The following is a 19,540-nucleotide window of genomic DNA, read 5'->3' on the forward strand; positions in this document are numbered from 1 at the left end:
CATTTGTCAGATAATATGACGTACATTAAACGATGATGGAAAAGATTAAATTAGGTCATGAAACGTTCTTAACGCACAAAAAGGACCCCCCACCCCCTTCCCTCCAAAAAAAAAAAAGTGCACGCAAGACATTGTCTAAAGGAGATACTTTGACATTTTGAACTTCTGTGGGTCATTTTTCTTCATCAGACATTTGTCACATGGTGGGAAAACATGTTCTCCCTTTGCCCTTTGGATTTCCTACACTGCCTTGTAGGCTTTGTGCATTCCTCATTGAGACCACAGAGCCTCCCATGCTTCCAATGAGAAATGTTAACAACTTGAGAAGCAACTTTTTCCACAATGTGACAACAAGTCTCTGCTGAATGGAAATAACCAACTCAAATTAAGAATGACAAAATGTCCCTATTGCCTATATTTTCTGCAAATTGCTGACCAGTCTGAGTCGGATTGTAATTTCCCCTCCATCGCTCCGATTGATTTTGGTCCAGTAGAAACATTAAAACAAGACTCTCAGACACAACACACACACACACACACACACACACACACGCGCGCACACACACACGCACGCACGCACGCACGCACGCACGCACGCACACACACACACACACACACACACACACACACACACACACACACACACACAGTATCGACAAGCAAGCTGAATCCTGTTTGGCTGAGCAGGTTTTGTGAATATGGACAGCTCTCTTGAAGCACTATATTTAATATAGTAAACTGTGGTTGGTTGGTTGGTTGGTTGGTTGGTTGGTTGGTCGGTTGGTTTCCAAGAGTACTTGAGTGCAGACAAAACCTTGGATCATTCCTCCATCCTACTCCTCTCAAATACAGACAGAGACCCTTTCTCAATATGGGTTATTCTGTTCTTGTGTTTTGTTCTTGTTCTTGTTCTTGTTCTTGTTCTTGTTCTTGTTCTTGTCTTGTTCTTGTGTCCCTGGATACGTCATCAGTTGCAGCCCAAGTGCTGTTCCAATACAAAGTTCACAAGAATGCTTAAAATTCCCGGGTGGGAATTTTAAGCATTCTTGGCAAAATGTGGACTCAGGCAAGAAGTTTGGCCAAAATCCTCAGGGACTTCTACAGAGGCACCATTGAGAACCTGCTGACCGACTGCTTTACTACCTGGTACGGGAACTGTACCATCATGGACTGCAAGGCAGTCGAAACTGCAGGAACTGTACACACTCAGCGGTGCCTCAGGGAGTCCCGGAAGATCATCAAGACACGACCTACAGCCTGTTCTCCTTGCTTCCCTCAGGGAGGAGATGACAGGGGGGAGGACTCGGGCCCCGGATCAGGGGGGGGCATAAAAAAAGAAAAAAGAAAGGGCCCCCTATGGTGGTCTTATGCTGATGTTTTTCCTTGTAATCCATTTACTTATGCTCCTCCCTCGGGACACTTTAATTCATCATGTATGCATACATACATCTGCGATGTTCAATTCATTCCAGGAGGAGGTAATTTATGTTGAAGTGTTATCATACCCACTTTCCCTCAAGTGGAATCATACGTCTCCTAGAATGACTCATCCACTTGTTGCTTTCAAAGATGGCCGTATGGGAATAGGAATACAGCTTGGTATCTAACTACTTTGAGAACATTGAGGTGCGGCCGTACCCAACTCCTGTGTGATTGTCTGGACAGAAGAAGCCATTTCCCTTAGATTCTGAAGGACTGGCACCATAACATTTACTGTTGTTTACTGTTTACTGAATTATTCTCTGCTATCAAACTCCATTATAGCTGCACTGGAAATATCTGGATGCATCATCTCTATCTTTGGTCAGTTATGTGCAGGAAAATGAAAAACACCATCAAACAACACGTTTTTTTTTTCTGACAACATTTTTGCGTGTGACTAGGAAGGTTGGTGGTTAAAATCGGACCAGTGACACTCGTGTGGAAGATCTCTTGAGCAAGGCACCTCCAGCGCCCAGGAGTGTGTGGATGATGAGTCATGGTGTTCTCTCCCTCAACTTGCCTGCTTAAATAAAGGTGAGAACACACATTGATACATACAGTTCACAATCGGCATCGTAATTCGTTGTATTAATCTCCAGCTGCAGACGTCACACTTCATCTAATTGTCTGACACGTCTGCAGGTTGGCTGCAGGGAAAAGGTAACAGAACAGGAACTGACTACCAGACCGTTATCCTTATAGAATAGAATAGAATAGAATAGAATAGAAATACCTGCAATCCATCCAATGCATGCTGGTATACTAGGCTCCAGGCCTTGAGTAGGAATAAGTGGTTATGGAAAATGAATGAAATCATGAATGGATGAGAATAGAATATATTGAAAGCAGATTAGAGTACACTGAGACTGCTATAATACAATATAATATACTGGCATAGACTGTATAAAAAATATGGCCCTAGCCTAGATTAGACTACTAGACTAAATTAAAATAGAATAGAATTGTATAATCTCTAGACCAACGTAGAATAGAATAACATGGAATAGAACATAACAGAATAAAATAGAACAGCATAAACTAGACAAGACTAAATTTGAATAGAATCCAAAAGAGCTTTTGCATCTCCACTGTTAGAAAGAAAATGTTCTATTATTGACATTTTCTACAGTACTAGTCAAACGTTTGGATGCACTTTCTCATATAAGCGAATGGGAAGGTGTGTTCAAACTTTTGACTGGTAGCGTACATGAACTCCTGCACACACAGAACAGTCCAGCCGTGCATTCACATCTACTATGGCAGAATTTGTTTAAGCGGTTCTCAAACTCCAGTATTGACGGATAAAGCGCCGGTCCTGACCTCTGTTTAGAACGTGTGAACAAGAGTCACACCATTTATTTATCCACTCCACTTTGCTGCTCTCTGATTCATTTTCAGGCCTGTAATCGAAACGAAAAACACACAACTTAATAGAACAGCTTCTTATCCCATTAGTGAACTCCACAACGATCTGTGTAAAGCTGGAGTGGGCGGGTGTCTCTCTCTCTCTCTCTCTCTCTCTCTCTCTCTCTCTCATTCTCTCTCTCTCTCTCTCTCTCTCTCTCTCTCTCATGAGGATGCTGAGGGAGGATGCGGTGTCGGCAGAGGTGAGGGGGGTCATTGAATACTTTGACAAGTGCCGTTTCTGTGCTGTAGAGTGGGCGGGGAGCCAGACTGGACGGTTTGGCTTGAGTGGCTACGAGACGTTCCAGGGTTTTGGCAAGAAGGGGAGGTTTGGCGATTGGCCAGGCGTTTTTAAGGCAGGATGGATCCAGAATCCAGGTTTCTTCAGGATTGGAGTGACCGCGGCAGGTTTTGAAGGATGAGGGGGACAGTGCCGTGGGACAGTGAGGAGTTGGAGAGGTTGGTGAGGTGGACAGGAAGGGATGACTGCAGCAGCGGGGGGTGGCGAGTCGGGTTGAGCAACACCAATTCATCAGATATACATCCCACATCCCAGTGGGCAAATGATCAGTTCCCTCTCAAAGCAGCACAGGAATTAATCTTTTCTTTTCAATTCTGTTGAGACGGCCATGTTATGCTTTCAGCAATGCAATTGGCAGTTCACAGCCATTGTTGCCCAAAAGCGCTCTCTCTCTCTCTCTCTCTCTCTCTCTCTCTCTCTCTCTCTCTCTCTCTCTCTCTCTCTCTCTCTCTCTCTGTCTCTCTCTCTCTCTCTCTGTCTCTCTCTCTCTCTCTCTCTCTCTCTCTCTCCCTCTTTCTCTCTCTCTCTCTCTCTCTCTCTCTCTCTCTCTCTCTCACTCTGTCTCTCTCTCTCTCTCTCTCTCTCTCTCTCTCTCTCTCTCTCTCTCTCTCTCTCTCTCTGTGCGTCATATGAGAAGAACCTTTCCATTGGGAATAGTGCCACAGAGGGATTCATATGGCAGTTGCTTTGTACACAACAGCAGTATTTTTGATGAGTATCACCTCCATGCACCTCGGGGAGATTGAGTGGAAAGGGGGCTGTTAATGCTAGAAGCAACACTGAGCAGGAAACATCTCCCATAGGAGGGAGGAGATGAATGAAGCACAATGCATCAAATGGCAAGCGGATATTGCAGAGGCCAAAGTATCATTTGATGAAAGCATTTCTGCAAATGAGATATTTACTCATCTGTGGTAGGGCAGAAAGAGAAGAGGTCCAGATAGGGTATAGGGTGCTGCTGAAATGTGGCTTCACTCTACTGCTTTCAAATAATAATAATAATACATTTTATTTCGAGGTGCCTTTCAGAACACCCAAGGTCGCCTTACAGTGCATATAAAAACTGTTTCACGTAATAAGAACATATACATATTAAAAACAGGGCAAATTACAGCAGGAGTGACATTAGAAGCAGAAGTGACATTAATTACAGGGAGTAGGCCAGTTTGAACAGGTGGGTTTTGAGGTGGGATTTGAATGTTGTGATGCTGTCGGACTGTCGGATGTGTGGGGGTAGGGAATTCCAGAGCTTGGGGGCAGTGCAGCTGAAGGCCCTTGCACCCATGGTAGTGAGGCGGTGTGAAGGGACAGTGAGGAGACCAGCAGTGGAGGAGCGCAGGGAACGGGAGGGGGTGTAGTCGTGCAGGAGGTCAGAGAGGTAGATGGGTGCTTGGTGGTTGAGAGCTTTATAAGTGAGCAGGAGGATTTTGTAGTTAATTCTGTATGGAACATTTCACAGCACCAAGCAGGCAGAATGTGCTGATAATATTGAATGATAATCATAATCATAAAAATGATAGCACTGCCCTCCATGTCTGTGCTCACTCAGCTTTGATTTAAAAAGAAATCCATATTATGCTTATTTTTTTGGAAGCATAAACATATTTAAAGGGAAAGACACCTTTCTGACAGAATGTGCATCATGCAACTCAATTTGCTTTAGAAGTTGAAAACAGCTGGAGCTATAATTGTCCACCTTTGTAATCAAGAGTGGACATTTTACTTACAAATTGAAAGCTTGAGCTTTGTAAAAAAAAAAAACTCAAATATACGTCATTTACCTGCTCGACGCAGGTAAATGACGTGCAGCGCACAGGCCCTCTTGAGGCGTCCTTGAGGCATCCTCTTAGCCCCTGGATTGCCTTTGCCACGGGAGGGTCTGGTGAGACGAAGGAGGAGCACGGCCGGGAGAAACCCACAGAGCCTAGTTCCTCCATGCACCGAAGGGCCAATACTGCGGCGTAGCACTAGCTCTATTGCAGCGGATTGGGCGTCCTCTTTTACCCCTCCCGCGGGCAACGTTGCAGATAGAGTAGTAAGGCTGATCCGTGAGCGGCTTCTGGGATGCGAGTCGGGGTCTTAATTGGCCTCGGCTGGGTCTACTGGGCGAGGGTGTATGATGTTGACAGACCCGAAACACCTTACGACCCCAGATAACATCACTGATGACGCGTCCCAGCGCATGCGGCAGTAGTGTATTTGAGAATAAAGAACAAATCAATATTGGATATTAAAGGGATACTCCACTTTTTCTGGAATGTATTACGCTCATTTGCCACATCCCCCCCACATGCATACACCATGCCTTACCGGCACTGTCCGCGCCGTTTACAGTGAGCTACAGTCGTGAAGTTAGTTAGTATCGCCATAGAATGGAGGGTGATGGTACAGCTGTTAGAAATCCGCCAAAAGACACATCTCACGGCGCCAAAATACACGTTGTGCTTCGGGTACTCGCCACACGATGAAATATTAATCCAAAATGCACATAATCGGTCTTTTTGGAAGGAAAAGAGGTCGGCGGCCATGTTTGGAAAGTAGTGCTGGCCACCTCTTCCTTCCAAAAAAGACCTGGATTAATATTTCATCGTGTGGTGAGTACTCGAACCACAACATATATTTTGACGCCGTGAGATGTGTGTTTTAGCAGATTTTTAACAGCCTAACCATTAGCCTCCATTCTATGGCAATACTAACTAACGGGGTCATGCCTATGTTCCCCGGGTTCTATTTTCCCGGGTTCTATGTTCCCCGCTCCTGCTAAAAAGGGTCCTATGTTCCCCGGGTCCTATGTTCCCCGCTCCTGGAAAAGGGTCCTATGTTCCCCGGGTCCTATGTTCCCCGCTCCTGGAAAAGGGTTCTATGTTCCCCGGGTTCTATGTTCACCGCTCCCGAAAAAGGGTCCTATGTTCCCCGGGTCCTATGTTCCCCGCTTGTATGCGTGAAGTCGGCTAGTGCAAACCGCAATATCTCGAGGTTGTGAGACTTCATTGACAGACTGCATGAGGGAAAGCTCGAGTCTAGGCTCAGATATATGCACACATTCAGCAGCAGGAGCAGCAACATGCTATCCATAATATTAAATTTTTCAGAGAGAGAGAGAGAGATCAATATTTGCAACATTGATGCAGCACAAATCGCCTCTGCCTATATAACCCACAGACATGCACAAGTTCTGTAAAGCCATTCAAATAAATTTTTTATTTCGCTTGATATGTAGCCTAGCCCCAGGCTATTATATTTTGGTATTCAAATTTCAAAGTAGTCTAAGTAAGAACTGGTGAGAAACTGCCACCTATTAGCTGTCGGTGGAGTTGATTTATCCACTAAAGAAAGCCATTAAAGCAGGCCTATTTGTTTTCGTTGCCTATAAGTCCACATGCTCTATTAATGAAATAAAAGATATATAATATAAAAAAACATTGGGAAACATATCAAGCGAAATTAAACAATTTATTTGAATGGCTTTACAGAACTTGTGCATGTCTGTGGGTTATATAGGCAGAGGCGATTTGTGCTGCGTCAATGTTGCAAATATTGATCTCTCTCTCTCTCTCTCTCTCTCTCTATCTCTGAAAAATTTAATATTATGGATAGCATGTTGCTGCTGCTGCCGCCGCGCAGTCACCAACTTATAATTTATTTTTACTGTCGGACTCGAATGTGTGCATCTGAGCCTATAGACTGGAGCTTTCCCTCATGCAGTCTGTCAATGAAGTCTCACAACCTCGAGATAGTGCGGTTTGCACTCGCCGACTTTACGCATACGAGCGGGGAACATAGGACCCGGGGAACATAGGACCCTTTTTCGGGAGCGGGGAACATAGGACCCGGGGAACATAGGACCCTTTTTCGGGAGCGGGGAACATAGGACCTGGGGAACATAGAACCCTTTTTAGCAGGAGCGGGGAATATAGAACCCGGGGAACATAGGTACGCTCCCCTAACTAACTTCACGACTGTAGCTCACTGTAAACTGCGCGGACAGTGCCACATAAGGCATGTTGTATCTTGGTTATGTGGGGGGGGGGGGGGGGGGGGTGGCAAATGAGCTAAACTCCCGAAAAAGTGGAGTATCCCTTTAAGCTTACATTGAGCCACATTTAAGTTACATATCATCACAATATATATGCCCCCATATTACAGACCTTGTATTACATTCGTCATTATTGATGACTTGCAATATCAGTGGGAGACATGAACCCTGTCTTTATTTTTCAGAAGTCTTTCCACATGAAGCAGCTGACTTACTGACAGATTGAGGATGTGATGGAGGTGAGAGTGCTTTTCAAAGTGGGGGCAGCTTGTCTAATCTCCATGGCGGGCCAAAACAAAGGGAGTGCGGCCCCAAATTGGGTGGCATATGGACTGGAGTAGAGGTTAGTCTGTTCGATGTTTCGTTTGATGTCCTTCTTTATCGGCCCTATATGGCAGCAGCTATTTTGTATATTTCACTGCTGGCAACAGTTTTGTCAACCAGACAGTGTGAACAGCCAGACAGCACCTCAATCTGCTAGTCGAGCTAAAACGGCGTTTCCAGAGTACAGTACGTGACTCCTTATCGTGATGTAATTGGAGTGAAACGGGGTAGAGAGGCGTGGCATAGCATGTGGAGGAGTTTGATTTGACCTTTGAAAAGTGGGCGTGTCTGGGATGGGAGAAGAAAATTCCAAGCAGGCAACATGGCTGCCTACATGGGCAGAGTTTGCTGGCCCATAAATGTTAATATAGCCAATACATATGTAACATAAAAAATAAAACGAATGGCAATGTCTTCATTTAATGTAGATTCAAAGGACATGTAATTGGCTTGAGAATAGCGCTATTTACCGCGGCTCAGGCATGGCTGTCCGCCCGGGGGGGAGCCGCCGGCCCGGGTTCTCTGCTCTGGTGCTCGGCACAGTCAGTGAACCAGCCAGTGAACACGCAGTCCACAGGGATGTATTTACATTATATTGTTATTGTAACATACACTAGAGTATTATTGAAACATGACCGGTAGGTTTCAGATTTGTCCGGTAAAATATATTATTTTATAGCGGACCGCTTTCTCCCTCTGCTCGGAGGCAGTTGCCTGCGTCCACTCCACTCGACTGCTCCATTGCCTCGCTCACCATGAAGATTGATCAACAGCTGTCATGTCATGATATTATTGGTTGAAATTGGGTTGGAATTTGATAGTCCTAGCTGACGTAAGTAACCACACTAGATTTAGTTATGAATGAAGACAACATGGTTGACTTAATGTGAAAAACCAAACAAATTAGATTTTTGTGAATTCTTTTGCATACATTCTATGACCATGGATGTGATCTAAAATAGTTAAAAACAAATTTTTCATTTCTGCTCGACTTTAACCTCCTGAGACCCGAAAGAAAACGTTTATTTATTCATTTATTTATTTATTTACTTATTTATTTTATTTTTTATTTTTTTCCAAGTCTCTTGGAGGCTGGATGATGAATTGCAGTGAAACTTCTTAAAACAACAACAAAAGTAAAATAAAAATCAATGCATTCATGTTTTATCGAACGTCCCTTGTTGAGTGAAAAGCCCTCCAGGAGGCATCATCCTCCAGACAGAAAGAAAAGATAAAAGATAAGACTTTTCTCTGAAGTCTGCTGAACATAATTGTGTTCACAAGCGTTCACACACATATAGAGGAAGACTTGATTTGGTTCTCTGGAATATTGTGCGATATGCACTAGGGGTGTCACGATACACTCAGTTCACGATACGATACGATACACGATATTGGGTTCACGATAACGATACGATACGATATTTTAACAATATTTTTTTGCGATCGATTTGTAAGTTGAGGGGTTGTCCTCCACGCTAATTTGAGTAATTTCACCATTTTAATCCTCTGTGTCTGTAACGTCCCTCGTCTGTTCAAACAAAGCAATGAAAAGGAGAGCGAGCATGCAATCAGATGCAGATCTGTGCCACCATGTTCAGCTTCTTTTTCTCACGATATGAGATTTCATCTCAACGATACATATTGTCATGTTTTGATATCGCAATATATTGTGGGACGATATATTGTGACATCCCTAATATGCAACATTGCACAGTACACCACTTCCCATGTCGTAACTACGAGTTCCATTTGAAGGCAGTATAATTACCCAGTAACACTAACATGTGACTAATAGCCACTATAGCACCAGCATCTTCTTCTACTATATGTTAGCTAGTGTGTAAACCAGTGATGTTAGCTGCTATTAATTAACACGTTGACCTTATTGTGACACCCAATTGATCAGATGTATCAGTGGGACCTCCAATATGGCAATATGGAGGTTACATCAAAGCCCTTTATTCCAAAACTTATTTTACTTCTTTGTGGAAGTCAGAATGGAATTTCAGCTTGCTGAACACATTTGGTGAAAGTACTGAAATCCGTTCACAACAGTATTGAAATGATAGTCTATTCCAGTGATTCCCAAAGTGTGGGCCGCGGCCTACTGTTGGGCTGTGGAGGTACTGCAAGTGGGCTGCGAGTGATCTGCCGATCATTTTTCATTGATTGAAGATTCATCCATCTTCAACCGCTTATCTGCGGCCGGGTCGCGCGCGGAGGTAGCCGTTCTTGCAGGGGACCCCAAACTTCTGTTTCCCTGGCCAGATTAGCCAGCTCTGACTGGGGGATCCCAAAGCGTTCCCAGGCCAGCGTGGAGATAATCTCTCCACCTGTCCCGTGGTCTCCTCCTAGCTGGATGTGCCTGGAACATCTCCCCAGGGAGGGGACCAGGTGGCATCGTTACAGATGGCATCCTTACCTGGCTCCTTTCTACGCAAAGGAGCAGCGGCTCTACTCCTCTAGTCCCTCACAGATGACTGAGCTTCTCACCTTATCTCTAAGAGAGATGCCAGCCAGCCACCTGAGGAAACCCATTTCAGCCGTTTGTCGTACCCAAGTTCACATGCTGTGTTAATGAAATAAAAAAGATACGGTTAGAGGGAAATACATCATCTTATAGTCTTGTGTGCTGATCAGAGTTGTGAGAGTTGGGTGAGCCCAGGAAGATTTTCAGATTTCAAAGTGGGCCCCAGGCATTCTTAAGTTTGGAAACCCCTGGTCTATATTACTGATAATATATGATAATATATGTAACTTTTTTCAAAGCAAAGTTATATAGTGCTTTACAGAGACATAGAAGTAAAATAGAAGTGGCAAAATCAGGCAAAAGCAAAGGACAGAATCAAAAATACATTCAAATAAAGCAGACAAAGAGACAAACAAGACAACAATGTCAGGAAAGACACAGGGAGCTTAACCAGTCCATCTGGATGTATGGATCAATGAGCACTGGAGCAGACTAGACCAAAGAGTAATCACTGAGCCAATGCCGACAGACATGGACACACATGCACACGCACACGCGCACACACACACGTACGCACGCACACACACACACACGCACACACACACACACATGCACGCACGCACGCACGCACACGCACGCACACACACACACACACACACACACACACACAGAATGATACAAATGCAATCCCAAGCACAATCACAGTGATGCATGCACGATCACATACATCCGTGCCCACACATACACATGCAGCCCACCCCACAGCACACACACACACACACACACACACACACACACACACACACACACACACACACACACACACACACACACACACACACACACACACACGGTATATGTTGGCTTTCCTGTGCAGCTCCGGTTCTCCCTCTGTGTCCGCGGCTCCTGTCCTTCACTCATTCAATTACCTTTGTCTTATGATGGACAGACCTTCCTCAGAGAGTAAACACTGTAATCTCTCTCCAATCAAATATCGCTGCAGGCCCTATATCCAAAGAAGAGAACTCCACACCCCTACACACACACTACTAAAAAGGCCTTGTCCACCCACGTTCATTTTCTATGACTTTTACAGCCAATAGGTTTGTATAGTCACGTCTACATCAAAAACAACAAGACAAACTTTGTGTTGTTGTTGTTGTTGTTGTTGTTTTTGTTTTTTGCCTCTCTCTGTTGGACTATCCAACAGACACACAAACACACACACACACAAACACACACACACACACACGCACACGCACGCACACACACACACACATGCTGGGCGGCGGGGGGGGGGGGGGTTGAGGGGGGAGGGGCCTGATGCTGGGCGGCAGCGGGGGGGGGGGGGGGGTTGAGGGGGGAGGGGCCTGAAGCTGGGTGGCGGGGGGGGGGGGGGGGGGTTGAGGGGGGAGGGACCTGATGCTGGGCGGCGGCGGCGGCGGGGCGGGGGGGTGGGGCGGGTTGAGGGGGGAGGGGCCGAGGGGGGCTAGGGTGTGTCATCATCAAAGGAACTCTGGGAAAAAAAATCGCAGCGCTGTTTGTTTCTTATCTCCTCCGGTCTTACATCTGGTACAGGCAGAAGCACTCACAATCTCCCCTGTCTTCCGTCTAGCGGGTTGTTGTTGAGTTCCCGTTTAGGGAAGCGGCCGCTGGAGAGGAAAGGTCACCAGATGCGGGGGGGGGGGGGTGCTGTTGGAAGACAGAGAGGAGGATGATGAGGAGGAGGAGGGACTGATGGGAGGAGGAGATGGAGGGGAAGGAGTGTTCAGTTCCAGAATAAGCTTGGCTGTTGTTTATCGTACGATTCCCCCAGGGGGGCGGGTCGAAATCCTGTGAGAACGGACTACTGTGGAGCCCTGGACAGGCTCCATGTGGAGAGGGCAGGAGGCATGCACGCGCGCACACACACACGCACACACACGTACACACACACACACACACACACACGCACACGCACACGCACACGCGCACGCACACGCACGCACACACACACACACACACATTCTCTCACATGCTTGTAGATACACTCACGTACTGACACGGATAGAGAAATACACACACACATTCTGGAGGAGAATGAGACGAGAGAGCTATGATCATAAACTCAGCAGGAGGCTAAGTATTTGGAAATGTTATGCAGCAGCTTGCCACCTGTTCAATCAAAGTCCATTTTGCCTGCAGATATTGATAGAAATGAGAAACACGCTCGCCGACAGGTTGATCAAGACATAATATCACAAGAAGCGGTTCTCTGGCTGTCGGCATCTCAATGATGAGAGCGTCAGCGTATAAACATCCGCTTGCGACATACGAGCCGAGTGCAAAACGCTTGTGAACTAGTTCCCCATGTTTCCAGAATAGGCCAACAACATTTTGAGCGTGGACACGTCACATGACTCTTGATGTCTTCATGTCTCGGAGAACTCCCACGCGGACACGGTCAATTCCCCCCAGAAACAAACGCGATGCGGAAAGAGTGCCAGAGCGCTCCAGATGTTGCCTTCCCCCCCAAGCTCTCCCACTACTTTCTTGTTATGTGTTGCCCGCCCGCGCGCCAACAGCTTTTTCATGCTAAATCCAAACGCAAATGATGATCTGATCAGTATTCACGAGCAGGCCCCTCGCACTGACACCGTATATATACCTCTCTGCTGCTCACGTGCAGCCGCCGCCCCGCCCCACCTTCACCACCTCCACCCCCACCCTCCTCCACCACCTCCACCTTCCACCACCTCCACCTTCAACTCCTCTCCACCCTCCACCACCTCCACCCTCCTCCACCACCTCCACCCTCCACCACCTCCACCCTCCTCCACCACCTCCACCTTCAACTCCTCTCCACCCTCCTCCACCTCCACCCTCCTCCACCTCCTCCACCACCTCCACCCTCCTCCACCACCTCCACCTTCAACTCCTCTCCACCCTCCACCACCTCCACCCTCCACCTCCTCCACCACCTCCACCATCTCCACCCTCCACCACCTCCACCCGCCACCACCTCCACCTTCTATTCCCCACTGAAAGGCTCAATATATTAAAGAATGGACGTTTGATAGTAACGTTTGATAGTAACGTTTGCTGCGGCTCTCAGAGTAGGCGGGTGTGCACGGTTGGGACGGGCTGGGAATGAAGAGCCAGATAGAGGAGAGGTTAAAGGGGGGGGGGGGAGCGGAGAGAGCGTATTTTGGAAAGCAGTATCCCTCTGTTTCCGTCTCTCTCACCTTCACTACGAAAACATCCAAATGTGTGTGGTAGTGGAGTCTAGCTCCCAGTCTCACACACACACACACGCACACACAACACACAACACACACGCACAGACACACACACACACACGCTCACACACACACACACACACACACACACTAAGATACCGTATTGATTATCAGAGCCCTGTGAAGAGTGAGCGAGTAATGTAGCTCCCTGCAGACGTCCTCTTTGTTGGGAGGGGATGCTGTGAATTCATTGGCATAGTTTAAAAAGCATCTCTGCCGAGCAGAAACTGAGCAACGATCAGCAAACGACAGCCTGTAATAGAAGACAAATGACGTCGTGTTTCTCCTCCCCCCTCCCCACAAAGATTTAGCATAAGGTTAGATAATATGTTGTAATGTGTTTTGCGTCTCTCTCTTTCAAATTGGCACTACTCAGAATGAGTATGGGGTTTTGGAACACGGCCATATGGTCTCTTTCACAAATGATAGGCCATTATTTGGATCATGTTAGTCTAATGTGCTGCAACTAACCGCTGTTATCGCTTCGTTTGAAAGAACAATGCTGACATGGTAGCAAAGTCCAGCCAAACTCTATCTGCCACATTGACCTTGTACAAACAAAGGGGATATTTATCTCCCACCTAATATTGAACAATTATGCTTCATGTTCCTCAAATATTTACAAATGCAGCCATGGAGCATTCAGCTCAGGGACAGTGGTGGCCCAATGGTTAGAGAAGCGAGCTTGTGACCGGAAGGTCGTCGGTTCAATCCCCGGGACCGGCAGGATAAATCTGGGTGGGGAAAGTGAAAAGGCAGCGCTTGCCCCTCCCTCATTACCACCACTGAGGTGCCCTTGAGCAAGGCCCTTAACCCCAACTGCTCCAGTGGAGCTGATCAGTGGCCAGCAGATCAGACTGTGGTTGTACTGGTCAGCTTCCAGGTATGAATGTGTGTGAGAATGTGAACAGGGCACTCCTGAAAAAGAGAGCATTGCTCTCAGTGAGACTCCCCCTGTATAAATAAAGGTAAAAAAAAAAAAAAAAAAAAAAAAAGCTCGATTTGTGGGCGTTATGAGCACAGAATCATGCATCTTTTCTCTCTTATTTTCACAATTTATTAGGATTTTGCTGTATAGTTATAAGTGCTGTCACATCTAGACTAGGATGATATACCTAGCTTTAGGGCTACACTAGGTGGAGGTATCGACCTGCAGGGAAAGATGGACACATATTCGGGGTAAAAGGTAACCTAGTCTCATGTAGTCAGACCCTTCTTCGCGGAGGGTCTGCAGTCCGCATTAGCTGCTAACTAGCGGACGCTACGGGAATGGCATGCAAAGCCACATGACATGATGAGAGACTTTGATACAACCTGGAACCAACAATAAGAAAACATTGCCACGTTTGAGAATGGGATTCTCAAACATCTACTGAACGAAAACCAACACGGCAAAGGTTGAGCTGGTCCAAACCCAAACCGACGCCACGGAGCTGTGCAACGCCAAGCCAACCGTACCAAAGGTCCAGGGTCCAGGCCAGACCAGAGCTAAAAAAACTCCCCCCCCCCCCTTACTAGAAATATAACTTACAAACACATAAGTGAGTAAGTCACACCATCAAATCAATACACGTAGGGAGAGATTTCAGTTGTCTGTCAAACCTGAGATTAAAAAAAAGCCGGCCCCCTCCCCAGCCTGAGACGATACTCGCATGTGCACTGTGTGCCAACCCAGGTACTGTGACTCACTCTTTGGCTCCAGAAACCTCCCCGGCGTTCCAGCGTAACTAAGCCGTTGCCCAGGGCTCACATTCGGCCTGCAGTTGAGGAAGCAGATCGGGAAGCAACCTCGAGTTCCAGGGAGACACAAAACGCTTTTTTTTGTATGCGTGTTTCAAAAGTCTGATCGCAGCAGTTCTTTGTATGCACATTAAACACATATGTTTTTGTATCTGTTGGTGAGCTATTTTCGATGATTTTTACGACATTTATGGGTCTCGGGGAAAGATCAGACTCAATGCGGAAATCACTGTCTGAGCGAGCGGAGCTGCCTGCAGGCTGCTCTGCATCCATATATGGGTTTGGGCGTGTCACGCAGCATGCTTGACTCTCATTGGCTATTGGCGAGCATGCAGCAGACTGGCTGCGTCGTATGCCCCCACAGTCTCACAGCAGAAAATAGCATTGAGAACATAATAACAAACAAAAACAAACAAAAAAAGAGAACATAGAGATTGCGGCTCCTAGTCTTATATACTTGGCGACATTCAATTCCTGTGGTGTGACGGACTCAAAACACATATTTATGTTTATGTTTTTATGGACTTTAAGGTAAAAAACAACAACAACGTTAATGTGCCTGACCGTTGAAATGTACTTGGGAAAACGCCGGGAAACGAACCCCGGTTGTCAGCATCGAAGGCAAACCTATACGCCCATCCGCCACCTCGATCACAAGGCCTTTACTGCCCACCATTTTATTTCATTGTCACACTCCCGTGGCGTTGATTTCAGACGTTGTGTGGGAGTGACGCACAGATGGTACCTGCCCAGTGCGTTAAGAAGTGACGGCGAGCCGTCCTGACCAAACATCGGCCGGAATAACAAAATAAAAATAACAAATGAAAAAGAGAAGCGTCACGACGAGCATCTGAAAATCAATGAATAAAGCAGACAAAAATGAGAAAGCACAGATTCTCTAGCGCTCAATTTTCCTGACACAACACAATACGCACTTGTTTTTGTAATACCTTTTTCAATTATGCACAATGTCCTGGCAGTGTCTCAAGGCCCTGCTCCCGGCACCACACGGCTGTTTTATATTATGTACACAGCAGCACTCGTCCGCCGCCTTCCGATCCGCTGGGAACGTTCCGGAGAGAATACCGCTGCTTTTCTTCCTATGTGTGTTTGCGGGGCTGCATAACCCAATTCACCCATAAATATGGGCTATCATGTCCATTTTCTATGCCTGGGCCTCAGACTAATTTACAACCGGCACGGATATGAAAGATGAGCCCCTTTTTCTCTGGGAAATAGGATTATTCTCATTGATGGGCAGAGAGAATCACATCAGCCTCGACGACACGTCACACCAAGATGAGTGCTGCACGTCACGCGAAGACGGGCCAAGGGAAGCTTTGGCCGTGTGTAATAAATAGGGGAATTAGCAGGACAGGGATGGCTTGTTGATGGAAAATGTAGCGCGCGAGCGGGTTCAGGATCTTCTCATGCAAATACAACAGCCTTTGCATATAAATGAGACGGACTTTGCTTTCCCGCCAAAGTGGATTGTGCTCTCTCTCTCTCTCCCTCTCTGTCTGTCTCTCTCTCCCTCTATGTCTGTCTCTCTCGCCCTCTCTCTCTCTCTCTTATGCAGACACACACATAGCCTAACAAAACACACCTGCCGCTCGTGACCCCGGACCCCCTTTGGGCCTAGTTTCAATTAGCTGTTTGTTTTGACAATATCCAATCATCCTGGGAGTTTAGCAGCCTCTTTGTATTCTTCTCTCTCCTCTCCACCTTCTTCCCTTTCATTGCCTGTCTCTTGTCACAATATGTCAACTAACATCTTCATTCATCCCTCGCCGTTGAAACAGATGGGATCTATGTCATGATTATACCCGCATATTAAGAAGATAATTTACCCCATTTGTATTCATGCTCGCTGGCACATCCCTTCCAATTTGTTGCTAATTACTGATAATGCATTTCCTTTCTGCGGTTTGCTGGCTTCCACTCTTGCGTTTAGTTGCGCTGACAAAACTGTGAATAAAATACCATCCTATTGACTCATCCATATTTACCAATACGCATAGTATGTAACTATTGCTGTATATTGTATGAAAACCGCATCTGCATCTTTTTATTTCTTATAATAATAATAATATAACTTTCACGGAACTAATAATAATGGGTGTGGCCTCATATACTGTTTCTTTCTGTGCTATATCATTTATTTTTTACCATTTGCCAATATGTGATTTTAGTGGACTGCTATCTACCTCTATGTGTTCTATTTTAACTGTTATGCGCACTGTATATGTTGTATCTTGCTAATAGTAAGTATCATTTTTTGTCATGTATCTTGAGTGTTTAGATATTAGGATTTTCCTTTAATTGCTGTATTTGATATGTACTGTGTGTGCACAGGACTCTGTGTGCCCAGGGACTACAGATGCAAATGAGCTTTTAGCTATCTCTGGTGCAATATATTTATTGTGTACTGTCCCTGCTTCAATAAACAATAAACAATAAAGATAAAGATACACTTACACCTATGTTGTTGAGGTGCTGGCTTACAGGACATACACATCAAAAGAAAGGAGAAACCACACACTCAGGACTCTGATGCAAAAGTAGGAATTTTATCGATGTTTCGACATAATGCCTTCTTCAGGATCAAAAGAAAATCACAGCATCTCAGTGACAAACATGTGTTCCCAATACATGGCGTCACAGGGAATCAGTGTAAGCTTAGAGCTAAAATGTCTAGAGAAGCCATTCACATGCATATGTCCATCATATTAAAGGACGCACTAGATTCACAACAATAGTCTGAATGTGAGACTCTCTCACTGAACAGAGCTGTATAGCAAATGGGTCAGAGTAAAAAAAGAAAAAGGAAAAGATATGGAAGAAAATGGGGAGAAATTGAATCATAGGAGGACACCAGGAGAGGGCCAAAATCGTGAGGTTGATTGGTAAGTAGCTTATGTTTGGATGTCAGAGGAGGGGGAGAGTGGGTATGTTATTATGGAGCGGGGGCTCCCATAGATGTTTTGCTAACCCTAACGAGCGAACCCTAAACCCAACCACATTTCTTCTGGACAACCTGGACCATGAAGGTTAATATTTAAAGGCCAGACATTCCTGATGATCCTTAGATATATTACTCATGAATGATGTGTCCCGAAATGTTGGGGTAAAATCCCCATAACTATATTAATGCATGTGGCAATAAGCCCAGAGTGTGCACAACACCAGATGTTATCTATAATGCATGCAGCCAAAAGCCTAACATAAAATGTCAGTGTACTTAGCAGACTTAACACAAAGCCCCCTGGGACATCACACGGTATCAAAACGCAACGATAGGTTCACCTGCCTGCATATACATGGGGACTTTGAGGCATTTTAACTGACAGTTAAAATGGCTCTCTGGCTAACTGCTGTGCAGGAAGTTAGGGCTTACCACTTTACAACCCTGACCATAACCCTACGCCCACAATGCCAACACAAACATCAAAATCGGAATCAGGATCAGTGTAATAGCTAATGGGGTGACCATCCGCACACAGTTTTAATTCGGAAAGTCCGGTTTTGAAATACTGTGTCCGCCCCTAAATACAGCAAATATAGTACAATGCCAAGATCACGACTTGCTCATCTGATCACGTCACTCCTTGTGTGTGTGTGTGTGTGTGTGTGTGTGTGTGTGTAGTCTGATAGTGTTATTGTATAAATATATTATTGTATTACACATTTTTTACATTTTATGTAGTGTTTGAGACATTCAAATCCAAAATGATGCAAACTCAAACACAAAGATGAAATAAAGAAGATTGGGATGATGGCACATGTGGACAGGCTGCAGTCATTGTGTGTGTGTGTGTGTGTGTGTGTGTGTGTGTGTGTGTGTGTGTGTGTGTGTGTGTGTGTGTGTGTGTGTGTGTGTGTGTGTGTGTGTGTGTGGGTGTGGGTGTGTGTGTGTGTGTGTGTGTGTGTGTGTGTGTGTGTGTTTGCGTGCGTGCGTGCGTGTGTGTGTGTGTGTGTGTGCGTGCGTGTGTGTGTTAAAGAGGCACTAAGCTAAGACTATGCACTTTGTAGTACATTGTTTCATCTCAGTTTCTCAGCTGTGACACCACAATGCAACAATTGAATTATGCCTTTTTATGGGTATTTTTCTTCTTTTTTAATATTTTATTTTCAATTTTAACAATATATGTGAACAAAAATGAACAAGCTCAGACACAGTAAAGGAAAAATATATATACATATATCAACAGTTATCATAATGTGGTGCTACCATCTATATAAGGTGCTTATATACTTGTAAGAGATGTCGCGCATGGGGTCCCACGCAAGGCGTCCAACAGAAACCAGCCAGGCAAGTCACCCACCCACCTAGAAACGGGTCCCGTTTTTAAGTGAGTTGGTTCTCAGGGATCTGAGCCTCTCCATCCTTATAACAAAGATCATGTCCGTCAACCACAGTTGGAAAGAAGGTGAAGAGGGGGACTTCCATTCTTTCAGTTTTTTGGTAACAGTTGTCCCCAGTGTCAGAGACTGTTGCACAG

Source organism: Poromitra crassiceps, assembly GCF_964638095.1.
Source record: "Poromitra crassiceps genome assembly, chromosome: 19".
NCBI lineage: Eukaryota > Metazoa > Chordata > Actinopteri > Beryciformes > Melamphaidae > Poromitra > Poromitra crassiceps.